Source organism: Macrotis lagotis, chromosome 4 (assembly GCF_037893015.1).
Source record: "Macrotis lagotis isolate mMagLag1 chromosome 4, bilby.v1.9.chrom.fasta, whole genome shotgun sequence".
Classification (NCBI taxonomy): Eukaryota; Metazoa; Chordata; class Mammalia; order Peramelemorphia; family Peramelidae; genus Macrotis; species Macrotis lagotis.
The window spans coordinates 142,347,710-142,354,662 of record NC_133661.1 but is presented as its reverse complement, the minus strand read 5'-3'; the positions used below and the strand labels follow the sequence as shown (position 1 = coordinate 142,354,662).

General features: G+C 37.6%; 1 long non-coding RNA gene across 1 annotated transcript in view; it reads right to left on the bottom strand.

Annotated features, from left to right (window-relative positions):
* Window positions 1-280: 280 nt before the first annotated feature.
* LOC141520048 (uncharacterized) overlaps window positions 281-6,953 on the bottom strand; it is a 48,401-nt gene continuing 41,728 nt past the window's right edge. Inside the window, exons 2-3 of the long non-coding RNA XR_012477528.1 lie at window positions 1,349-1,524; window positions 281-372 (exon numbers count right to left, since the gene is read on the bottom strand). This is a non-coding gene — a long non-coding RNA (uncharacterized LOC141520048). The remainder of the gene's footprint in view (window positions 373-1,348; window positions 1,525-6,953) is intronic.

The following is a 6,953-nucleotide window of genomic DNA, read 5'->3' as shown; positions in this document are numbered from 1 at the left end:
GAGCTTGGCAACCCTGATTGCCTCAGTTTCTTCATTGGTAAATGAGGGTGGCAAACATCTCCAGTAACTTTGCCAAGGAAAACCCAAATTCACAAAAATCTAATACAACTTAAAAAAAATTGAACAAGAAGAGGAAAAGGCTCAAAGGCAAAATCATTGGTCAAGATTTATTACACAATTCTCCTTACCTGAATGAGGGTATAAAATTTGTCAGAAGCTTGGAAGAAGAGAGATCCAGGTTGCCTGGCTTCCAGCTTTGAGAGAGAAGTTCTCTCTTATTTTTATTAACATATTTTGTTTCTCCATTATTTTAATTCCAAATGTGTCCTTTTCTCTAGATTTTCTTCAGGGGCCTGAAGAGAGAGAAAGACTCTAGGAAGAAGTAAGAATGTAGAGAAATCAGTGCCTCAATCATGTCCCTAACCCCTCAGATTACCATGGTAGAAATTTTGGGGAATTTCCCCTTGGTGAGATCTGTCTCTCTGTCTCTGTATATCTGTCTATCTGTCTTTCTTTCTCACAGCACCAAAGGGAAAGCTCATTTAGTCTCCATTGCCTAGTATATTTCTATTTGCTATCAAAATGGATAATTGGAATCATTTCCTATTTGCTTTGTGTATTCTTTGTATAATTGATAAGTCAAGTCTTAGATATAAAACTTGGCTTACTCCTTTTCCATCAAGGAACAGTGATCTTGAGCTCAGTTCAAACCTAAAATTTATTTTCCTTATACTAATAATAGTTATGGGGGCTACGTAATATAATTCTAGGCTCTAATGAGAAGAAAATAGGCAGCCTTTGATTCTATCCTCCTGTTTTTCTGACAGGGATAAGTTTCTTCCTTGGAGAAGGGAGAATTGAGGATGCTCTAGAGATATATAATCATACCTCTTTGCAAGCCACATCTAGATAAATTCATGTGGACACATATAACCCACACAGACATCAGACATCTCATTTTTTCTGTTGTTGTTGAGTCATTTTTTCAGTCTTGTGTGACTCTGTGACCCCATTTGGGGTTTTGTTGCCAGAGATCCTGGAGTAGTTTGCCATTTCCTCTTCTAGCTCATTTTTACAGATGAAAAAACAGAGGCCAACAAGGTTAAGTGACTTGCCCAGGATCACATATGTGTCTGAGGTCAGATTTGAATTCAGGAAGATAAGTCTTCCTTACTCTAGACATGCTCTTTCTACTGTACCACCTAGTTGCCCACACATACCCTCATACAACAATGAAATGGCAGAAAACAGCCATCCCAGACCACAAGTGACACCTGATTCTGTTCTCATTACATTTCACCTAAAAAGAGCAATCACAACACTAGATGGGAAGGGGTTGCTTTCTCACCAGATAATAGAATGAAATTCCAAGAGACTTGTTTGTGATAGAGGCAATGAGAGACAGCAGTGGAATTCTTCAGAAGTCGTTTGTTTTCTTAGTTCCCCCTGACTATTTGGACCAACAATTGTTTTTGAAGATGCCTCGTGGTGAGGATCATGAGGGTTGTCTTGGGACTTCATTCCCTGAAAACCAAAAGAAAGGGATCATTTAAGAAGAGCAAGGAAAAAGGATAATTTTGGGGAGCTGTAAAAGAAAGTGAAAAATAAATTGAAAGCAAATATTCCTTGAAAAAATGATGTTGACAAGTCATGTTATTTGGGAGACCTACAGGGATACAGAGCATGGTCTATGTTGAGTTCCTTCTATGTCTTTTGAGGACTGCTTTTTACAGATAACAGCAGCTGGGAGCCATGATCTGAGCCTGCTCTAGGATCTGAGGCCCCATCAGTCCCTCCACACCCTCCAGGGAGGCTTCCTTCACAACAGAAGAACAATGCGAGTTATTGTTCCTCTTTTTGCATCCTCTGGTTTTCAATGTTTTTTGAATTTCTTTCAGTCTCCCTCTTCTCTCACAAAGTATAAAATAGACAGTCATGTTCTAATACATTCAAGATAAGAAAAAAAAGCATCATAGCCAAATGTGGGTGCACTCTTGTTCAACAACCATTTATTGAGTATCTACTGTGTGTATTGAATTATTTCAAGGTCTAAGAGGGATGCAAAAAAAGTATGACATATAGTTCCTGGTCTTAAGGAATTTGCACTTTGAGAAGACAAACCCCCAAAATAGAAACAGATCTGGAAGGGATCTCAAAGGTCTAACCATCTCCCTTATTTTCTGGCCATTTTTGTATCATGGATCCCTTTGTCAATCTGGTAATGCTTCTTTGAGCAACACCCTACCCAACCCCCCCCTTCTAAGAATAAAAATTGTAGATGCATACAATAAAATAAATTAGATTACAAAGAAAAACATACTAAAATTCAATTGTCAAAATATTTTAAAAAATAAAGTTTATGGACCTCAGGTCAAGGGCCCCTACTTATTAGTCAAGTTATAGATTTATTTTATATATTCACTGGAGAAAAACAAAAGGGGCTTACTATTGCAAATGATGATGTAAATAAGATTCAAGAAGAGAATTTAATTAAGAGGATAAATTGCTTTAAATCACTTTGGAAGTATCTAATTACATGCAAAAAAATGTAACAGTAAGAGGCTTGATTTTATATTGTAAAAGTTGGTCTCATTCTCAGGACCTGGGGTTCAAGTTCAGCCTATATATTCTAGTTGCATGTCCCTGAGCAAGTCACTTAACTTCCTGGTGCCCTAGGTAACTTTCTAAGATGATTTAATGGCTACAGTAGGTGATCTGCACCTATAGAGAAAATTCCCTCATTGGGAGTTCTCCACATTAGCAATTCTCTAAGTGTGATCCATAACACTCTTTGGGGTGAGCAGGGAGAAGGAAAGGGGTTCATAAAATGTAAACTCTTTTTATAATAATGCTATGATGTTTTAATTTCTAATATCATATATATTGATCAATATAACCCACATAAACAAAAGTTTTGGGGTTCCTCAATTTTAAGAGTAAAAAGGGGTTCTGAGACTTAGTTTGAGAACAATTGATTTATAACAATGAAATCAGAGTTGGGTTTGAGAACAATTGATTTATAACAATGAAATCAGAGTTGGGGGAAAATTATTCCGCTAGATTACATTTAATGCACCAATTTAATATCTGGTTATTTCAGCAGAATTAATAGAAGAAAATGGTTGGCTTAAGCAGTGTTTCTTATCTCTGTTTAATCCCCCTACTAGCTTGTAAATCCCTTGAAGGCAAACTGTTTGGTATAACTTTGTTTCTCTCTATGCAGATTTATACAAATTAAGAACACAAAAACTGTTTGTTTGCCTTAGATTTATGCTTTAGGGTTTGAGGCTCTGCCTGGAGGACACCTTCCAGGCTCTTTTATAACAAGTTGTTTCCCATCCAAACCTCAAGATCATCCAAGATTCCTTGAAAGACATATCAATAGAAATGGCCCAACTCAATAACAACAGCAGGTGAGGCATGGAACAAGAAATCTATGCCTAAAGTGAGGAAGACCTGAGTTCAAATCCAGACTCAGATACTTACTAGCTATAGTTACTTAAAAAAAATCACTGTTTGCCTTGATTTGCTCAGATGTAAATTAGGGACAAGAACAGTACCTACCTTCCAGGGCTGTTGCGAGGTTCAAATGAGATAATAATTGTATATACTTAGCAAAGGGCCTGGAATAAAATAGACACTATAAAAATACTTATCCCCTTTCCTTTCTTCTTTGAAGAGGGATTCCCTCTGGAGAAAATGCAATATCTTTGATGTGCTGATTGCATCAAGTTCCAGAACATTGCAGAACCTCCTAGAAAAAATCTGTAATCTTCCTAAGGAACCTGGCCTGCCTAGACACATAGAAAAGACAGAGTGGACAAAGAATATTTACATATATTTGTATGGATCTTTGTTTAGGGTATGTCCATATGTGTATATATTTATATACAATATGTGTTATATCATATATGCATGTCCCACATAGTATATGTATGTATCAGACAATAAACAAGTGGATAGAGAGTTGGGCCTAGAGTTAAATTAGAGGAAGAGAATAGCCTGGAATACTTCAATTAATTTACAAAGGGTTTTTACTAACATCAAGATTCCCATGAAATAAAAGTAGTGTCTTTTCAATTTTAGTATTTTACTGGTATTATTCTGTGACTGAAAAACATGGAACACTACTTCCTCTGAAGAACTAAGAAATGAATACCATAGAGTGGAATGGAGAGATATATCATAAGGATGATCAGATTGTAACAAATAATCAGTGAGGAGCTCCAAAAAATGATAGGTATAAAATATGTCAGCAAGACATTGAAAGGATAGGAAGGGAAGATGGGCTGATCATGTAGGAAAATGAAGACTTGAAAGTCAGAGTATTCCACTGGTACTTTTATAATGTTAGAAGAAAGCAAGGAAGACCCCCAGGGCAATGGGGTGAACCCACTTTGGCAAATCTTTTAGGTTGAAGAGGATGAGAATCACACTGGGGTAGCAGACTTGGCTGGGTTGCAGTCTGCATTGTCCAGGGGAAATACTAGTTTGATAAGATCACAAGTATTTCAGTGTGGAGGAAAGAAAAGACAAGGGGAAAGACTGAAATGAGGTTAAATTAGGAGAGTAGACAATGAAGGCCTCTACCACATAAATGAATGTGTGAGTAGAAGAAAGGGGCAGAGCCAAGAAATATTACAGTGGTAGAGTTGACAAGGCTTGGCAACTATTTGGATGTGTGGGAGATGAGGGAAATTCTGGAATTGAGGATGACTGTAGATACATCATAGGGAGTTGACTGAAACACTGAAGGGTCAAGTTATCTCCCCAAGATTACATATCTGGTAAGAGTCAGAGGCACAATTTGAACCCAAATCTTGACTCCAAGTTCAGTTCTTAATCTTTGTTGCCTTATAATTTATTCTCAAGAATTTAGGTTGTAAAATTCCTAATTTGGTAGAGCTGTGGGGCTATGAATAGGTCACTGTAACCTTTCTGAAAGATCTGGGGCCTGGTGGGTCATGATTATTATTTTTTATAGCAAAGTCAGGGCAAAAAAGTATGGGGGCTGCCAAGTCAGAAACAATAGCTATTAATCAGGCCTGTGTAAAGAAATCTACAAAGTATCTGTTAAATGACCTGTAAAATTCAGAACCAGAGTGTGTATTTCCAATTAATCACCTTAGTCAGGATAAAGGGCATGGAGAACCTAGCCCCCACCCCCAGTTCTGTACAGTGAAGGACAGTAGAAACAATACCAGACTGGTGGTCAATAGATGGGGGTTTTACTTTTGACTTTGCAGCTAAGTGACCGAACTTCCACAAATAAGTTACCTAGCATTCTGGGCATAGGCTTATTATTTAAAAAGTTAGAGAGATAGACTGCCTGTATATCCTTGGACAAGTTACTTCTCTCTGGGCCTCAGTTTACTCATCTAGAAAATAAGAAAAATGGAGCTGATGACCTCCGAGATCCCTTGCAGTTTAACCTTGATCCTTCATAATCATCCTGCAGCATTTATCACTGTTAACCACTTTCTCCTCTCTGGGTTTTCATGACACTGATCTCTTGGTTCTCTTTTTTTCTCTCTGACCACTCCTCATTACATTACCTAAATGTGAGTCTGTCTGTCTCGCTCTCTCTCTGTCTCTTTGTCTGTCTCTCTCTTTCTTTTTCACACACACACACACACACACACACACACACACACACACACACACACACAGACACACAGTGTTTCTGTCTCACACCCTCTTCATAAGCACCATGGTTTTGTTCTGAACTGGACCTGACTCATGCCAGACCCTTAGTACTTTTGGTTAGCTATTAGAAAAAAAATGGGACACTTGCAAGTCATTCAATAGTCAAAAGATTTACTTAGGTATTGCAGGAAAAGATATTCAATAAGTATAGACACCGAGGACTCTCTGAATTGATTTAGCTGCGTGAAGGTTCCTTTCCTGAATCATCCATCATGATCTGTCAGCTACCAATCCATCAGAATGTCCTTGGTCCTCCTTAGGATTTTGTACTCAGGTGATAAAGAGTTAGTGTCAGCAGCAATTTTTGAAAAATAATATTTTATTTTTGCCCATTGCATGTTAAAACAAATTTTTAAACATCTTTTTAAAGTTTGAGTTCCAAATTCCATTTTCCCCTCCCTTCCATCTTTCCTCGCTGATACGGTTATGCTTGTACAATCATGTAAAACATGGTGTCAGCAATCTTGAGGAAGGTCTCAAATCCTGTTTAAAAAATTAGGCTAACTTGTATGGAGGGAAGGATTAAGATATTGTTCCTATAACCTCTTCCTTGTTGGTAGGTCCTTAAGGCCTCACAGAGGATCTTCCACCACTTTAAATAACTTTAGGGTTATTATTGGTCAATCCTAACCTCTGTTATTTGAGAATTCTGATATAGACAGCTTTGAAGGAAGGTGAGAAAAATTCAAATAAAAATATAAAAAACAAAAGGAACAATTATGATATTTCCCCTGAAGGAATAACAGAATCTGGGAGAGTCTAGGTCTAAATAATCTCTTCTATGTGGATGATATCAGTTCTTTGTAGTTCATAAGGAGTCTCTCAATGTAAAAAAGGTGACCATAAGCAAGAGCAGCATGAGGAGTATCAGGGTTTCAGCAAAGATGTTGACATTGATTCTCATAAAAGATCAGAGAAAACTGTCTTATATCAATACTCCATCCACCCAATTAGTATTTCTTGGACCACTTGTCGTGACCTTCTTGTAAGGGAGGAGAATCTTCGGGATAACTGCTCCCCTTTTTCCCCAAGGATTAGTTAGAAAATTTCACCTCAGGAGTAGAGTCAAGATGAAGCAGGAGGCAGGAATTCCCAGAAGTTCTTCTCAAAAAAACTCTAAATGCCTTAAAATGACTCTAACCAAATTCTAGAGGGGCAGAACTGACAGAAAGACTGGGTTAAACAAATTTCCAGCCCAAGACAACTTGGTAGATTCTCAGATAAGATCTATTCCACCAGCACTGGGG